Below are 19692 nucleotides of genomic sequence, written 5' to 3'. Positions count from 1 at the left end.
CTATCTCTAAGGGAGAGCCTGGACATCCTGCGGAGAAAACTCATTTCGGCCACTTGTATCCGGGATCTCATTCTTTCAGTCACGACCCATAGCTTGTGACCATAGGTGAGGGTAGGAGCGTAAATCGACTGGTAAATTGAGAGCTTTGCCTTTTGGCTCAGCTCTCTCTTTACCACGACGGACCCGTACAGAGTCGGCATTACTGCCGACGCTGCACCGATCCGTCTGTCGATCTCGCGCTCCATCCTCCCCTCACTCATGAACAAGACCCCAAGATACTTAAACTCCTCCACTTGGAGCAGGATCTCATCCCCGATCCGTAGAGGGCATTCCACCCTTTTCCGATCGAGGACCATGGACTCAGTATGGAGGTGCTGACCCTCATCCCGACCGCTTCATACTCGGCTGGGAACCACTCCAGTGATGGCTGGAGATCACGGCCTGAAGAAGCCAACAGCAGCACGTCGTCTGCAAAAAGCAGAGACGCAATGCTGAGGTCCCCAAACCAGACCCCCTCAACGCCTCGGCTGCGCCCCAAAATTCTGTCCATAAAAATTATGAACAGAGTCGGTGACAAAGTTCAGCCTTGGCGGAGTCCAACCCTCACTGGGAACGAATCCGACTTACTGCCGGAAATGCGGACCAAACTCTGGTATCGGTGATACAGGGACTGAACCGCCCTTATCAGTTGGCTCGGCACCCCGTACTCCAGAAGCACCCTCCACAGAACCTCCCGAGGGACACGGTCAAACGCCTTCTCCAAGTCCACAAAACACATGTGGACTGGTTGGGCGAACTCCCATGCACCCTCGAGGATCCTGCCGAGGGTGTAGAGCTGGTCCACTGTTCCACGGCCAGGACGAAAGCCACACTGCTCCTCCTGAATCCGAGGTTCGACCTCCCGACGGACCCTCCTCTCCAGCACCCCTGAATAGACCTTACCAGGGAGGCTGAGGAGTGTGATTCCCCTGTAATTGGAACACACCCTCCGGTCCCCCTTCTTAAAGACCACCACCCCAGTCTGCCAATCCAGAGGCATTGTCCCCGATGTCCACGCAACGTTGTAGAGGCGTGTCAGCCATGACAGCCCCACAACATCCAGAGCCTTTAAGAACTCCGGGCGGATCTTATCCACCCCCGGGGCCTTGCCACCGAGGAGTTTTTTAACTACCTCAGTGACTTCGACCCCAGAGATTGGAGAATCCGCCTCAGAGTCTCCAGGCCCTGCTTCCTCAATGGAAGTCGTGTAGGTGGAATTGAGGAGGTCTTCGAAGTATTCTCCCCACCGACTCACGACGTCCCGAGTCGAGGTCAGCAGCACGCCATCCCCACTGTAAACAGTGTTGACGTTGCACTGCTTCCCCCTCCTGAGACGCCGGATGGTGGACCAGAATTTCCTCGAAGCCGTCCGAAAGTCATTCTCCATGAACTCGCCAAACTGCTCCCACGCCCGGGTTTTTGCCTCAGCAACCGCCGAAGCCGCGTTCCACTTGGTCATCCGGTACCTGTCAGCTGCCTCCGGAGTCCCGCAGGCCAAAACGGCCCGATAGGACTCCTTCTTCAGCTTGACGGCATCCCTTACCGCCGGTGTCCACCAGCGGGTTCGGGGATTGCCGCCACGACAGGCACCAACGACCTTACGGCCACAGCTCTGGTTGGCCGCCTCAACAATGGAGGCCCGGAACATGGTCCACTCGGACTCAATGTCCCCTGCCTCCCCCGGGACGTGGGAAAAGCTCTGCCGGAGGTGGGAGTTGAAGCTCTTCCTGACAGGGGATTCTGCCAGATGTTCCCAGCAGACCCTCACAGAGCGTTTGGGTCTGCCAGGTCGGACCGGCATTGTTAGATAAATTGTATATATATGTTATCATGCGTTCCCTAATGAGTACTTATTAATAAAGTTATTGCGCAGAATGCTTGCTGTTTCTTCTTGCAGACATCATCTAGTCCACAACAAGTCAAACGATGCTGTCTGGAGCTTCCTGACCTTCTTCACATCTGGGAATCCAAGAAAGTTGTTGATGTCTGCACATGTCATTTTGTCTATGCACTCTTTTCACATGACTACTTTGTTTCCCATAACATTTTATCCTTGCACACTTTTCGTTTCTCACGGGATCCTGTCTGCGACTTCTAGTTTCACATAGAATCTCGTTTCTTCTCTCATGAGACAAAGCCCACGCTTTCCCCCCCACCTATCAGGGGCTAGTCTCACATTGTAGGTAGGGCATTCCTGAATAAAAAGAGAGGAGTGTAAACAAGACCTTTAGTGTATTTTGGATTGCTGTAAGTCTGGATGTACTCCTCGCGAGAAAAGATTCAACATTCTGTCTCACTGGTTTGTCTGCTGATCCTTTTGCTGAATCTGAACCTAACAGATTTTTGGGGGCTCGTCCGGGATCTCAAAAGACCTATTTCGGGGTTCCGGCCGACTTTCCGACGCAGGACAAGTCCTTGGCCAAGGCATATAGATAGAGAAACCCTTTTCACGGGGCTGTCTCGATCAGTCGGTTGGACGCCGGAGTGGTTGACGAGATCATCCGAGGAGAAGGCCCAGCAGACTGTGAGTACGAATCTTGATTCTGTTGAAAGTAATGGAAGTGCAGTGACAAGAGGTCACTTAAAACCTTGACAATTCTAGACCCTATCAAGTGCAATTAGAAACAGTTAAATTCCGCTGGGATGATGGAGTCCCCTGACTGATGAGTCAGTTAAATTCCATGGGAAAGCGGACATATCTGTTTTCTAAATGGGCTGCTATTTCGAGTCATGGGGTCACCCATGTCTCGACGAGGGTATGGTGAAACAAGTTGAAGCTATTTATACAACATACGGCTTTGCAGCTTTTTCAAAACAATTTTGCAGAGCGTGTTTGATCTGTGCTAAACATAACCCACAAGGCAATTTAAGACCTCAGAGAGGGAAATTCCCGACTCCATTGTATCCATTTCAGACAATACATATGGATTATATCCAATTACATAAATGTGAAGGGAAAGAATATTGTTTAGTCATAATAGACGCATTTTCTAAATGGGTAGAAACATTTCCTACCAAACATGCTGATGCACTCACAGTGGCAAAAGCCTTATGCAAAGACATCATTCCAAGATACGGTATTCCGGAAACAATTTACAGCGACAATGGTCCACATTTTGTAAATCAAATAGTGCATAACATTGGGAGAATGTTCCACATAAATTTAAAGAACCATTGTTCTTATCATCCACAATCAGCAGCCCTTGTTGAGAGATCTAACGCGACTATAAAAAACAGATTAAAGAAATGTATGGAGGAAACCAAACGACCATGGACTCAGTGCTTAGACCTGGTCAAAATTCACATAAATATTACAAGTACAACAGGGCTAACTCCCTATGAAACAATGTTTGGAAGGCCTTACAGGCTTCTTCAGTTCAAGAACACGTGGGAGATCCCCGAGGAAGCCACGTTAGCTGATTACATGAGAAAAATGTTGGAACATCAAAAGAATCTAACCAATAACACTGATGATGAACCCATTTCTCCGCAGGAAGACCCCAAAATGGTACCGGGAGACTGGGTCTTGATCAAGAGTATCAAGAGGAAGAATTGGCATTCACCCAAGTGGGAAGGTCCTTTTTTGGTACTACTCACGACACCTAATGCTTTGAAAATAGCCGAACGCAACACGTGGATTCATTTATCTCATTGTAAAAAGGTGATCTCTGCAGACCCAACCTAAAGTACGGAAGGTGACAAAGTCTGGTAATAGTGCCTGATCCTGGTGCCAAGATCCAGGGTTGACACGAAAGCTAGCAGAAGTCAATTTCCAAGACACCAACCCGAAGCTCAGGGTGTTGACTCTGAGGAGATCCAAAAACATGAGCATTAGAGAGTCATTTGGTGAGTGCTTTAATCAGGCTGTGGCCTGCGCAAAGTCTACCATGTGCTTTTGGTTGCTTTTGCTGGTTTGTGTTACCATTATATTTTTTTTCGGGGGTTATTTTATTTGTATGGATAGAGTACCATGAGCCTCGAACATTCTTCTCTCAGGCAGCTACCAACGCTAATTCTAATTGATATGGCTCATGGGGGAAAAATTGCTAGACATAAGCGCGACACTAAATCCCCTTTTGATCAGGTTGTTTGTATTCCAGGAACCGTCTGCGTTCCAACTTGCGTACCATGGCTTTTGTCTTGGACTTACAATAACTCATTAATGTTTACTGTGGCTCCTAATACATCTTCTTCTATTATTTTACCTATGAAAAGTTTGAAAGGTTTCGAAATGGTCACCCCGCTCTCTGGTTCCAGTGAAGAGGCTGTGTTCTTTGCTAAACGAGTGACTTTGAAAAATCAGGGCACAAGCCTCCTTTTGACTCTTACACTCCCTGATGGTAAAATTCGTCCTCCAAATGCCACCTTGTTTAACACTTCTTGTTGGGGTTTTCAACTGTGGGCTTGGTCCTCTGGAATCGATCCTCGCTTTCCTATTGCTATTTGCCTTAATAGAACAATGTCGGTCGCAGACCGTCCCGTTACAAATAATTACACCCTGTCAGCGGGAGCAAAAATCACAAGTACGCTCCTCACTGATGTAGACAGCTATTTTGTGGCCTCCACAGGGATAAGCGGTCATACCAACAACTGGCTTCTTATGGCTGAGCAGGCCGCAAAGATGGCTGACACCAGTTGCATTGCATGCATGGGTCCAAGACCTCTTTTGAAAATCATACCTGCGAATATAGGTCCTAAGTGTGCTGTTACTTTAATGTTAAGCCTATCCATTTCACCCACTCATGATTGTTTTAAATGGGATAAGGTTTACCCTGTTGCCTCTATGACAAAATATAAACCCCTTTTTTCGTCCGATGTAGCTAAGGGTAATTTTACATGTATTAGATTACCTGGTACCGGTGAGAAGCTCGGCGCCCTACCTCCTCTATGGTGTGGGTCCATGACCAATGTCACTGCCCCTTTTTTGCCCATTGCTCGTAGTGATGTTTGGTTTTGGTGTGATAGTAACAAACTTTATGATAGGTTGCCTTTCGACAGCTCCGGAATTTGCGCTTTGGTAACCCTATTGCTACCTGTTCATTTGATACCGATGTCCTCTTATGATCTAACATCTTTTGCTAAGTCCGTGGTTCCCGTATTCTGGCCGAGAACGAAACGAAACGCCGAATGGCGGGGCGCGGCTAATCCAACTTACATTGACGCCATTGGTGTTCCTAGAGGAGTACCGGATGAGTATAAGCTGGTGAATCAGATAGCAGCTGGTTTTGAATCCGCCCTGTGTTGGTGGTGTACTATTAACAAAAATGTTGACAGGATTAACTACGTCCATTACAACGTGCAGAGGCTTGGAAACTGGTCCGAGGCGGGTTTCAAGGCGGTCCACTGCCAACTGGCCGCTACTTCCCTCATGGCTTTCCAGAATCGAATGGCCCTTGACATGCTACTCTCAAAGGAGGGCGGTGTCTGCGCCATGTTCGGTGAGCAATGTTGCACGTTTATTCCGAATAATACTGCAGCCGGCGGAAGCCTGTCCCAGGCCCTTGAGGGCCTGCGGACCTTGAACGGGAAGATGAAGGAGCACAGTGGGGTGAACACAGAGGTTTGGACCGACTGGTTGAACGTGTTCGGAAAGTACCGCACCCTGGTTTCCTCTGCCCTGGTCTCCATAGCCGTTTTCTCTGCCATTTTGACCTTGTGTGGATGTTGTTGCATCCCTTGTCTCCGATCCCTAATTAACAGACTAATTACAACTGCTATCTCTCCACCAGCTGAGACTTTCCCGTTGCTCCAAAGGGATGACCTTTCGATCGACGCGGGTTCCTTCTCTAGTGACAACCCGGTCGGCGACTCTATTGTGGTAAACCTGTCCGGTTTGTTTCTTGACCCTAGCTTTGCCGATTGTGACTCAGTTTCCTCCTGAGTGTAAGTTAGTTCTTGCGAAATGTGATCCCTTGGCTGAAAATCTTTTTGAAGTGGCCATATGGGTGATGGGTTGTTCTCCGGGAACTTATGATAAAACAGGGGGGAATTGTTAGATAAATTGTATATATATGTTATCATCCATCCATCCATCCATCCATCCATCCATCCATCCATCTTCTTCCGCTTATCCGGGGTCGGGTCGCGGGGGCAGCAGCTTTAGGAGGGACTCCCAGACTTCCCTCTCCCGAGCCACTTCATCCAGCTCATCCCGGGGGATCCCAAGGCGTGCCCAGGCCAGCTGAGAGACATAGTCTCTCCAGCGCGTCCTGGGTCGTCCCCGGGGTCTCCTACCGGTGGGATATGCCCGGAACACCTCCCCAGGGAGGCGTCCAGGAGGCATCCTGATAAGATGCCCGAGCCACCTCATCTGGCTCCTCTCAACGTGGAGGAGTAGCGACTCTACTCCGAGTCTCTCCCGGATGACCGAGCTTCTCACCCTATCTCTAAGGGAGAGCCCGGACATCCTGCGGAGAAAACTCATTTCGGCCGCTTGTATCCGAGATCTCGTTCTTTCGGTCACGACCCATAGCTCGTGACCATAGGTGAGGGTAGGAGCGTAAATCGACCGGTAAATTGAGAGCTTTGCCTTTTGGCTCAGCTCTCTCTTCACCACAACGGACCGGTACAGGGTCCGCATTACTGCCGACGCTGCACCGATCCGCCTGTCGATCTCACGCTCCATCCTCCCCTCACTCGTGAACAAGACTCCAAGATACTTGAACTCCTCCACTTGGGGCAGGATCTCATCCCCGATCCGGAGAGGGCATTCCACCCTTTTCCGATCGAGGACCATGGACTCGGATTCGGAGGTGCTGACCCTCATCCCGACCGCTTCACACTCGGCTGCGAACCGTTCCAGCGAGAGCTGGAGATCACGGCCTGAAGAAGCCAACAGCACCACGTCATCTGCAAAAAGCAGAGACGCGATGCTGAGGTCCCCAAACCGGACCCCCTCAACGCCTCGGCTGCGCCTAGAAATTCTGTCCATAAAAATTATGAACAGAATCGGTGACAAAGGGCAGCCTTGGCGGAGTCCAACCCTCACTGGGAACGAATCCGACTTACTGCCGGAAATGCGGACCAGACTCAGGCATCGGTGATACAGGGACCGAACCGCCCTTATCAGTTGGCTCGGCACCCCGTACTCCCGAAGCACCCTCCACAGAACCTCCCGAGGGACACGGTCGAACGCCTTCTCCAAGTCCACAAAACACATGTGGACTGGTTGGGCGAACTCCCATGCACCCTCGAGGATCCTGCCGAGGGTGTAGAGCTGGTCCACTGTTCCACGGCCAGGACGAAAGCCACACTGCTCCTCCTGAATCCGAGGTTCGACCTCCCGACGGACCCTCCTCTCCAGCACCCCTGAATAGACCTTACCAGGGAGGCTGAGGAGTGTGATTCCCCTGTAATTGGAACACACTCTCCGGTCCCCTTTCTTAAAGAGGGGAACCACCACCCCAGTCTGCCAATCCAGAGGCACTGTCCCCGATGTCCACGCAACGTTGTAGAGGCGTGTCTATATGTTATCATGCGTTCCCTAATGAGTACATATTAATAAAGTTATTGCGCAGAATGCTTGCTGTTTCTTCTTGCAGACATCACCTAGTCCACAACAAGTCAAACGATGCTGTCTGGAGCTTCCTGACCTTCTACACATCTGGGAATCCAAGAAAGTTGTTGATGTCTGCACATGTCATTTTGTCTATGCATTCTTTTCACATGACTACTTTGTTTCCCATAACATTTTATCCTTGCACACTTTTCGTTTCTCATGGGATCCTGTCTGCAACTTCTAGTTTCACATAGAATCTCGTTTCTTCTCTCATGAGACAAAGCCCACGCTTTCCCCCCCACCTATCAGGGGCTAGTCTCACATTGTAGGTAGGGCATTCCTGAATAAAAAGAGAGGAGTGTAAACAAGACCTTTAGTGTATTTTGGATTGATGTAAGTCTGGATGCACTCCTCGCGAGAAAAGACTCAACATTCTGTCTCACTGGTTTGTCTGCTGATCCTTTTGCTGAATCTGAACCTAATAGGCATCTTCCCCCACCATCGGACCCTACGCTAATTCTAATTGATATGGCTCATGGGGGAAAAATTGCTAGACATAAGCGCGACACTAAATCCCCTTTTGATCAGGTTGTTTGTATTCCAGGAACCGTCTGCGTTCCAACTTGCGTACCATGGCTTTTGTCTTGGACTTACAATAACTCATTAATGTTTACTGTGGCTCCTAATACATCTTCTTCTATTATTTTACCTATGAAAAGTTTGAAAGGTTTCGAAATGGTCACCCCGCTCTCTGGTTCCAGTGAAGAGGCTGTGTTCTTTGCTAAACGAGTGACTTTGAAAAATCAGGGCACAAGCCTCCTTTTGACTCTTACACTCCCTGATGGTAAAATTCGTCCTCCAAATGCCACCTTGTTTAACACTTCTTGTTGGGGTTTTCAACTGTGGGCTTGGTCCTCTGGAATCGATCCTCGCTTTCCTATTGCTATTTGCCTTAATAGAACAATGTCGGTCGCAGACCGTCCCGTTACAAATAATTACACCCTGTCAGCGGGAGCAAAAATCACAAGTACGCTCCTCACTGATGTAGACAGCTATTTTGTGGCCTCCACAGGGATAAGCGGTCATACCAACAACTGGCTTCTTATGGCTGAGCAGGCCGCAAAGATGGCTGACACCAGTTGCATTGCATGCATGGGTCCAAGACCTCTTTTGAAAATCATACCTGCGAATATAGGTCCTAAGTGTGCTGTTACTTTAATGTTAAGCCTATCCATTTCACCCACTCATGATTGTTTTAAATGGGATAAGGTTTACCCTGTTGCCTCTATGACAAAATATAAACCCCTTTTTTCGTCCGATGTAGCTAAGGGTAATTTTACATGTATTAGATTACCTGGTACCGGTGAGAAGCTCGGCGCCCTACCTCCTCTATGGTGTGGGTCCATGACCAATGTCACTGCCCCTTTTTTGCCCATTGCTCGTAGTGATGTTTGGTTTTGGTGTGATAGTAACAAACTTTATGATAGGTTGCCTTTCGACAGCTCCGGAATTTGCGCTTTGGTAACCCTATTGCTACCTGTTCATTTGATACCGATGTCCTCTTATGATCTAACATCTTTTGCTAAATCCGTGGTTCCCGTATTCTGGCCGAGAACGAAACGAAACGCCGAATGGCGGGGCGCGGCTAATCCAACTTACATTGACGCCATTGGTGTTCCTAGAGGAGTACCGGATGAGTATAAGCTGGTGAATCAGATAGCAGCTGGTTTTGAATCCGCCCTGTGTTGGTGGTGTACTATTAACAAAAATGTTGACAGGATTAACTACGTCCATTACAACGTGCAGAGGCTTGGAAACTGGTCCGAGGCGGGTTTCAAGGCGGTCCACTGCCAACTGGCCGCTACTTCCCTCATGGCTTTCCAGAATCGAATGGCCCTTGACATGCTACTCTCAAAGGAGGGCGGTGTCTGCGCCATGTTCGGTGAGCAATGTTGCACGTTTAGTCCGAATAATACTGCAGCCGGCGGAAGCCTGTCCCAGGCCCTTGAGGGCCTGCGGACCTTGAACGGGAAGATGAAGGAGCACAGTGGGGTGAACACAGAGGTTTGGACCGACTGGTTGAACGTGTTCGGAAAGTACCGCACCCTGGTTTCCTCTGCCCTGGTCTCCATAGCCGTTTTCTCTGCCATTTTGACCTTGTGTGGATGTTGTTGCATCCCTTGTCTCCGATCCCTAATTAACAGACTAATTACAACTGCTATCTCTCCACCAGCTGAGACTTTCCCGTTGCTCCAAAGGGATGACCTTTCGATCGACGCGGGTTCCTTCTCTAGTGACAACCCGGTCGGCGACTCTATTGTGGTAAACCTGTCCGGTTTGTTTCTTGACCCTAGCTTTGCCGATTGTGACTCAGTTTCCTCCTGAGTGTAAGTTAGTTCTTGCGAAATGTGATCCCTTGGCTGAAAATCTTTTTGAAGTGGCCATATGGGTGATGGGTTGTTCTCCGGGAACTTATGATAAAACAGGGGGGAATTGTTAGATAAATTGTATATATATGTTATCATCCATCCATCCATCCATCCATCCATCCATCCATCCATCCATCCATCCATCCATCCATCCATCCATCTTCTTCCGCTTATCCGGGGTCGGGTCGCGGGGGCAGCAGCTTTAGGAGGGACTCCCAGACTTCCCTCTCCCCAGCCACTTCATCCAGCTCATCCCGGGGGATCCCAAGGCGTGCCCAGGCCAGCTGAGAGACATAGTCTCTCCAGCGCGTCCTGGGTCGTCCCCGGGGTCTCCTACCGGTGGGACATGCCCGGAACACCTCCCCAGGGAGGCGTCCAGGAGGCATCCTGATAAGATGCCCGAGCCACCTCATCTGGCTCCTCTCAACGTGGAGGAGTAGCGACTCTACTCCGAGTCTCTCCCGGATGACCGAGCTTCTCACCCTATCTCTAAGGGAGAGCCCGGACATCCTGCGGAGAAAACTCATTTCGGCCGCTTGTATCCGAGATCTCGTTCTTTCGGTCACGACCCATAGCTCGTGACCATAGGTGAGGGTAGGAGCGTAAATCGACCGGTAAATTGAGAGCTTTGCCTTTTGGCTCAGCTCTCTCTTCACCACAACGGACCGGTACAGGGTCCGCATTACTGCCGACGCTGCACCGATCCGCCTGTCGATCTCACGCTCCATCCTCCCCTCACTCGTGAACAAGACTCCAAGATACTTGAACTCCTCCACTTGGGGCAGGATCTCATCCCCGATCCGGAGAGGGCATTCCACCCTTTTCCGATCGAGGACCATGGACTCGGATTCGGAGGTGCTGACCCTCATCCCGACCGCTTCACACTCGGCTGCGAACCGTTCCAGCGAGAGCTGGAGATCACGGCCTGAAGAAGCCAACAGCACCACGTCATCTGCAAAAAGCAGAGACGCGATGCTGAGGTCCCCAAACCGGACCCCCTCAACGCCTCGGCTGCGCCTAGAAATTCTGTCCATAAAAATTATGAACAGAATCGGTGACAAAGGGCAGCCTTGGCGGAGTCCAACCCTCACTGGGAACGAATCCGACTTACTGCCGGAAATGCGGACCAGACTCAGGCATCGGTGATACAGGGACCGAACCGCCCTTATCAGTTGGCTCGGCACCCCGTACTCCCGAAGCACCCTCCACAGAACCTCCCGAGGGACACGGTCGAACGCCTTCTCCAAGTCCACAAAACACATGTGGACTGGTTGGGCGAACTCCCATGCACCCTCGAGGATCCTGCCGAGGGTGTAGAGCTGGTCCACTGTTCCACGGCCAGGACGAAAGCCACACTGCTCCTCCTGAATCCGAGGTTCGACCTCCCGACGGACCCTCCTCTCCAGCACCCCTGAATAGACCTTACCAGGGAGGCTGAGGAGTGTGATTCCCCTGTAATTGGAACACACCCTCCGGTCCCCCTTCTTAAAGAGGGGAACCACCACCCCAGTCTGCCAATCCAGAGGCACTGTCCCCGATGTCCACGCAACGTTGTAGAGGCGTGTCTATATGTTATCATGCGTTCCCTAATGAGTACATATTAATAAAGTTATTGCGCAGAATGCTTGCTGTTTCTTCTTGCAGACATCACCTAGTCCACAACAAGTCAAACGATGCTGTCTGGAGCTTCCTGACCTTCTACACATCTGGGAATCCAAGAAAGTTGTTGATGTCTGCACATGTCATTTTGTCTATGCATTCTTTTCACATGACTACTTTGTTTCCCATAACATTTTATCCTTGCACACTTTTCGTTTCTCATGGGATCCTGTCTGCAACTTCTAGTTTCACATAGAATCTCGTTTCTTCTCTCATGAGACAAAGCCCACGCTTTCCCCCCCACCTATCAGGGGCTAGTCTCACATTGTAGGTAGGGCATTCCTGAATAAAAAGAGAGGAGTGTAAACAAGACCTTTAGTGTATTTTGGATTGATGTAAGTCTGGATGCACTCCTCGCGAGAAAAGACTCAACATTCTGTCTCACTGGTTTGTCTGCTGATCCTTTTGCTGAATCTGAACCTAACAGGCATCTTCCCCCACCATCGGACCCTACCCACCACCAGGTGGTGATCAGTTGACAGCTCCGCCCCTCTCTTCACCCGAGTGTCCAAAACATGCGGCCGCAAATCCGATGACACGACTACAAAGTCGATCATCGAACTGCGGCCTAGGGTGTCCTGGTGCCAAGTGCACACATGGACACCCTTATGTTTGAACATGGTGTTCATTATAGAAAATCCGTGTCGAGCACAGAAGTCCAATAATAGAACACGGATCAGATCAAGGGGGCCGTTCTTCCCAATCACGCCCTTCCAGGTCTCACTGTCATTGCCCACGTGAGCATTGAAGTTACCCAGTAGAACGATGGAGTCCCCAGAAGGAGCGCTCTCCAGCACTTCCTCCAGGGACTCCAAAAAGGGTGGATACTCTGAGCTGCCGTTTGGTGCATAGACACAAACAACAGTCAGGACCCGTCCCCCCACCCGAAGGCAGAGAGAGGCTACCCTCTCGTTCACCGGGGTGAACCCCAATGTGCAGGCGCCCAGCCGGGGGGCAATAAGTGTACCCACACCTGCTCGACGCCTCTCACCGTGGGCAACTCCAGAGTGGAAGAGAGTCCAACCCCTCTCGAGAGGGCTTGTACCGGAACCCAAACTGTGCGTGGAGGCGAGTCCGACTATGTCTAGTCGGAACTTTTCTGCCTCGCACACCAGCTCAGGCTCCTTTTCAGCCAGAGAGGTGACATTCCATGTCCCAAGAGCCAGCTTCTGCAGCCGGGGATCAGACCGCCAAGGTCCCTGCCTTTGGCCGCCGCCCAGCTGACACTGCACCCTTTGGCCCCTCCCACAGGTGGTGAGCCCATGGAAAGGGGGACCCACGTTTCCTTTTCGGGCTGTGCCCGGCCGGGCCCAATGGCCGAAGGCCCGGCCACCAGACGCTTGCCTTCGAGCCCCGCCTCCGGGCCTGGGTCCAGAGGGGGGCCCCGGTGACCCGCGTCCAGGCGAGGGAAAATTAGATCAAATTTTCTTAATCGTTAAAAGGGGTTTTGTGAGCCGTGGCCCCTCACCTAGGACACATTTGCCATGGGTGACCCTACCAGGGGCATGAAGCTCCCGACAACATGGCTCCTAGGATCATAGGGGCACGCAAACCCCTCCACCACAATAAGGTGATGACTCACGGAGGGGATTTCACAATCTTGATACACTATTATAACCTAAGCTAGGTTTAACACAAACAACAAAATTGTTTAATTCAAGGACAAAATTCCATTGTTTTGTTCTTGACTGTTGTATGAACAGACATTTGTTATTAAGCATTGCAAAGGTGGCATCAGAGGCAATAGAAAAGCCTTCATTTATTTACATTTCCATTTTACAAAGAAACCCAATGAAGTGGTATTCTCCAAATTTTTTTGCTGACACAGAAAAATGTAGCATTCCACAATCAGATAAAACCATCAGTGGACAGTGACAACTGCGTCAACGTAGCAGGACTTGAAAAAGCGCAATTATTTTGTAACATAAGACTACAGGGTGTATGTGAAATTGAACACATTACATTTTCCAAAGTACTGAAAGTAAACTATTGCGCAAGCTTCAACTCATTAATTTGTTGAGTTCACTTTCTAACCATTACATATCTTCACATTTTACTTAGGCAATACACAGATTGCTTTATCGTGTATTTTTTAGTGAATAAATGGAAATGGTCACCGAAACGCAATTTTTCATTTTCCTCAGTTGTAAATTATTCTTTCTGAACACAGTAGTACAAGTTCTGCATTTTATCCACTCCTCTATTAAAAACATAAGAGCGGTCTCCGAGGATTGTGAATCTGTTTTCCAGGAAAACTATTAGACAAGGCTGGCTTATGCAATTGTTTCTCCCGCATCTCAACTGGACAGTCCAATTTCATCAAATCCATTAAATGTTAAAATTGTACACTACAGATAGGCATACATAAGCAGCATACTTTCCACAGCATCACCCATATTTTTATTTTCCACACAATTGCAAGTGACAAGTACATACGCAAGAACATGAGCATTTAAGCACAACTAACAAGCACAGAACATTTGAGAGCAGAGAAGCAACAAGCCAGCTTACTGACGGTGATTGTTGGTGTCGCAGAACAAAATGGTGCTATTTTCCGAGAAACTTGCCTATTCAGGTGGGCTCGGTGGCGCACTGGGTAGCACGTCCGCCTCACAGTTAGGAGGGTGCGGGTTCGATTCCACCTCCGGCCCTCCCTGTGTGGAGTTTGCATGTTCTCCCCGGGCCCGCGTGGGTTTTCTCCGGGCACTCCGGTTTCCTCCCACATTCCAAAAACATGCTTGGTAGGCCGATTGAAGACTCCAAATTGTCCCTAGGTGTGAGTGTGAGTGCGATTGGTTGTCTGTCTCTGTGTGCCCTGCGATTGGCTGGCAACCAGTTCAGGGTGTCCCCCGCCTACTGCCCGATGACGGCTGGGATAGGCTCCAGCACGCCCGCGACCCCCGTGGGGACTAAGCGGTTCAGAAAATGGATGGATGGACTTGCCTATTCATCATTTTTGTGTCCTTTTGTGTAAACAGCTAAAATGCCACAAGATGGTGGCAAATCCCCGGCTAACAGGAAAGTAGTAATTGCTGTCAGGCAAGTGCATAGAAATGATAACTCTCAACTGAGACTAAGGTGAAAATATTACGTCTAAATTAAATTAATTGCGCTTCCACATAACAAAACACAACAAATGGTATTTATATCTATTTCAGAATGTCTTGCAGTTGTTTATACAAAGCTGTTCGGGAAATTATTTTTTTAATACATTTTTTTGCTTTTTAATTAATTAATTTGAGGAAATTAATTAATTTGTAATTTTTGGGGGAAATTTTTACTGCGTATCAAAAGTTTCATTTCTTAAAATGCTTGTTTCTCAATGGTCATGAATGGCATATCATTTATAGTCACTTTTATTTTTTATTTCATTCACAAAAAAAAAATTTTCAGCACGCCCGCGACCCCCGTGGGGACAAGCAGTACGTAAAATATTCATCATTGAATTCATTCATGGATGAGTTAATTAATGACAATAACTTTAATGATTGTTTTTAACTGATTTTGAGGTTTTGTTGTTTTGTGACTTTTTTCATACAAATACAAAAAAATACATCACTACGTTGATGTGTGCATTCATGTTAATATTGAGGAGCGATACAACTTGGCATCATCATTGTGTATGCACCGCACACAAATCGGTCAAAAGGTGACTGACTCATTCTTTCATAACACCTATGACATCATCTGTAATTACGATCTATTAAGTGGTTCGCAACAAACCTGAGAGGTTCAACGCTCGGCTCGAGATACTAAATTGTGATGAGATATTTAATCTCAAAACAGTTATTATATTTTTATTAAAATTAAATTACAAAGAGCTATATATTTAACACACAATTATAATATATAATTCCAAGCACCTCTGAAAGAACTAGCAGAAACAACAGAGCCATGGTGGACCAGCTTTTCACAAGCTCAAACGAATGTGCCCTGGCAACTGGCTGTGCATCGGCATTGAGCCAACCGGATGGCATCTATGAATTCAGTTACCGCTCACAAACATATAATACGATCATAAAAAGATGAGCAGATTGTTGACTCACCGGCTGAATAGCAGAAGGTGTTAAGGAGGGAAAATAGAGCCAGGAGGATGGCAGCCTTGCGCATGGGGCTTTCCTCTGAGTGAAGACAGCAATGCTGCTAGTATATGTCGCTGCTCGACTGCACTCCCTGCCTTTCTCTCTCTTCAGATGTGTCAAAGTTGTGTTGTACTATGTGCCACAAGGAAGCTTTCAACTGAATACAGCAAAATCGAACAAGCACGAGATAGATTCCTGCAGAGAGCTACAGTACATTGCCTTTAAAAAATGTCCAAACTGCAAGTTAATTAGTTTTGACTTTGTCTTGTATGCTAACAAGCACATTGTCTCGGTTTAAAATGTCACTGTTTTGAAATATTTCAAGGAATTGCCTGATTTACACTCTTAAACCAGATGGGCCAAAAGTAATTCAAATTGGGTGAAATAGCTAACCGGGCACTGGGTCAAAGAGGGACTAAGTGTTGAGGATTTAACCCAGCATGTTGGGTCAAGAATTTAATCCAACAAGTGGTACCAAATACGCATACTGATGAGATAAACCTTCTGTGGGTGGTCTGTCTGTCCTGACCAGGATTTGAACCTCAAACCCTGTCACATTGAGCAGTCAACCATCCACTGAGCCGTCAACCATCCACCAAAGACTGCTTCATTAAATTTATTTCAACTTCAGTACACAAATCTTAAATCCATTCTAAACTCTCCAGCCTGCAAAAATCTAACCCAAACCAATGGGTAAAGATAATTAACCCAACCTTGCCCGGAAGTCGTTGTGGGAAAATTTGGCCAGCTTACTGCTAGCAGGCTACGGTTAACGCTTCGTTGTTAGCACGCTTACGCCGTACTAGCAATGAGAATATTTGGTCAGTTAATGCCTCGCTTTTGGCCGGCTAACGCCGTGCAAGCAACGAACGAAAGGGATTTTCAAATTTAGATGCTGAGAAACAAACTAGCGTAGCGCCGTTTAGAATTAGGCTCCTAAAAACGTAGATGGATTTAAAATGAAAGTATATATATTGTAGAGTAAATATCCTTTGTTTTGCCAATTGAATCTACTATAGAAAGTACAGCTCGTTGCTTACTCCACCACCCAAAAAAAAAAAAAACAATAAACACTGAAAATCTTGTGTTGCTTGGCAACAAAGCCAGAATATGACTGTGTGTGTTCAATGACAGGATATAAGCAGCAGTTTCCCATCCGCAGATTAAGGACATTCCTTCCTAACCTTCTTGTCCTTTTCTCCTATTTTAATTGTGCAATTAATGTTGTTTTCCCTGACCCAATTTTCTTTATATTAGCAATAGCATACAGCATATATCTTGTCATGTTTTGTGTTTATGATTCCAGACGTTGACCTAGGACAGAAGTAGTAATCCTAAACATTTAGTTTATTCAGTTTTTTTCTGCTGCCAAGAGCCTTCGGTTCGGCCCCATCAGACCAACCATAAAAAGTCTGGATCGACTTGACTGCTCACATTTTATGTTTGGGTTGTTCTATACACTGGCTCTTGGTGATAACTTGTTTTCCCTCCCTATAACTCCTCGTGATTGTTGTTTATTTTTCCATCCATAATTAATTGTAGTGTATTATTAACAGTTGATAAATAAAGAGATTTCCACTCTATTTCAGAATGGTGACTTTATATATCCCAGAAAGAAACATATAGTGGTGTACAATCTGCAGTTTCAAGTAGTAACTACTATTTTTATATGCTACCGTATTTTCCGGACTATAAGGCGCACGTAAAAACCCAAAACTTTCTCAAAAGCCGACAGTAGTCTGGTACGCCTTATGTATGGATCGATTGATGAATTTGTTGATCCATACTGGTTGTACACAGTGCTCTGCCAAAATGTTTCAGTACGTTTTAGTACGACTAGTAAATTACAAGGTCGCATCACTTCCCAGCATTACAGCAACCGTGGTCAGGGGGCGTCACTGAATAGCTGTTGTACCCATGAGGCTATTTCATTTCAAAATAGGCTGCTCCGTTAATGTTTCGAGTAAATTTACGGATCGATATGGAAGGGAAACTTAGGTAAGCAGTACCAATGTGTTAGATTGAACTTTAGTCAGTTCCGATCATTTTATAGTAGATCGTTTGAGAAACGCGATTGTTTACACTTTGCTGAGGCTCATGGGAGTCTGCGAGCTGAGGCTCATGGGAGTTTGCGGGTGGCTAATGCTATAATGATAGCTGCTATACGCACGAGGCTATTTCATATGAAAATAGGCTGCTCTGTTAATGTTTCAAGTAAATTTACGGATCGATATGGAAGGGAAACACAGGTAAGCAGTGCCAGCGTGTTAGATCGAACTTTAGTCAGTTCCGATCATTTTATAGGAGATCGTTTGAGAAACGTGATTGTTTACACTTTGCTGAGGCTCATGGGAGTCTGAGAGCTGAGGCTCATGGGAGTTTGCGGGTGGCTAATGCTATAATGATAGCTACTGTACGCACGAGGCTATTTCATGTCAAAATAGGCTGCTCGGGTTAATGTTTCGAGTAAATTTACGGATCGATATGGAAGGGAAACATAGGTAAGCAGTACCAATGTGTTGGATCGAACTTTAGTCAGTTCCGATCATTTTTTAGGAGAAAGTTTGAGAGATGCAATTGTTTAGAGGGCTCATTGGTTATTGGCTAGTGGATGCATACCGCAACCCTAATCAACCTCAGTTTGTTGCAGTATAGCTTCAAATTTTATGCGCCTTTTACTCCGGTGCGCCCTATATATGAAATAATTTCTAAAATAAAAAATTCAATGAGGGTGCGCCTTATAATCCAGTGCGCCTTTTGGTGCAAAAAATACGGTACTACATCCACATCACAGTTTTGTGAAAATATTATATATTGCTATTTAGATCTCTAATTATGATGCTGGATTGAAACAGAGTTTACTCTAGAATTTATTACCAGCTATTTAATGTTAGAGCAGAGTCAAATACGAATTAAAGCAGTGTTTCACAACCTTTTTTCATTCACAGCACACCTTTCCATTGGAAAAAATCTCGAGGCACACCACCAAAAAAAGTGTTACACCAGCTTCTAGATTAAAATCAGTGATATTACAACAAAAGACTTAAAGTTCTATTCCTATATATGTATGGAGAGTCGAATAATTGAATAAAAATACTAAATATTCTTTAAATTGTATTTATTTTGTAAATAAAAGTGACAGTTTTTGAAAAAAGGTTTTAGACAGTGTAAGGAATGAACTATTGAAAGTGATCAAAATCCAAAAGAACCAATATGACTTTGTTTACTGTTTTAGACTAGCTCTATAAATATTGCGACATTAAGAACAAAGTCACTTTTAAAGGCGCTCTGCTGTTCTGACAGCGGCTGAGTGGCTATCACAGTCGAGGTGTCTCGACTTGACTGTGTATTTTATGTTGGAGAAAAATGAACAATCCAGGTTCTCCCAATGAACTATAGATTTCCATCGGACCAAAAACGCACCACAGCCGTCATAGCGTCACTGTTAGTAAAAGCACACAGCAACACACACATAAACTGAGTATGTGCCGATGCCACAATATGAGATCTCAAGATTCTCCGATTTGACACACATGCACGATTAGCAAGTGGCCCACCAGGCCTTGTGCTAACTGACCAGTGGTTTGGCGATCCTGTTTACAATGCGCTCCATAATTAATGTTGGACAATTTCCCACGGCACAGCTGAACATCTCTCGCGGCACACTGGTTGGGAAACACTGAATTAAAGGGCATAGCACACACTTTCAAGTTGTTCTCTGGTCAAATAATTATTTCGCCAAGGTGTATGATAGAAATGTCTTTGTAAACACAAAACAAGAGTCATATTTGTGTTGCTATTCACACATAAATGCTGTAGTAACAACAATGTAACAACACAACACTGCACTTACGGTAAACAAAAAATATCATGGGAGCAAGGCAGTCAGTTCCGTTGTACTTTATTCTATTTTTTAATCATGTACTGTATTATACTCGTATTGTTAATCAATATTAATACGTAAATCCAGCCAAGTCCTTCTGTA

General features: G+C 46.8%; 1 protein-coding gene across 14 annotated transcripts in view; it reads right to left on the bottom strand.

Moving 5' to 3' along the window:
- Positions 1–19692, bottom strand: part of LOC125992022 (pleckstrin homology domain-containing family A member 5) — a 139727-nt gene that overhangs the window by 53675 nt on the left and 66360 nt on the right. Inside the window, exon 1 of one of the 14 annotated variants that reach the window (XM_049760559.2) lies at positions 15672–18719. The exons of 12 other annotated variants lie outside the window; for them this stretch is intronic. The gene's annotated coding sequence lies outside the window, so the exon portion shown is untranslated. Of the gene's footprint in view, positions 1–15671; positions 18720–19692 lie in introns of those variants that run through there. One more of the 14 variants, XM_049760558.2, reaches the window with a different exon arrangement.

This window comes from Syngnathus scovelli, chromosome 22, assembly GCF_024217435.2.
Source record: "Syngnathus scovelli strain Florida chromosome 22, RoL_Ssco_1.2, whole genome shotgun sequence".
In the NCBI taxonomy this organism is placed as follows: Eukaryota; Metazoa; Chordata; class Actinopteri; order Syngnathiformes; family Syngnathidae; genus Syngnathus; species Syngnathus scovelli.
This window is presented reverse-complemented; position numbering and strand designations above follow the sequence as displayed.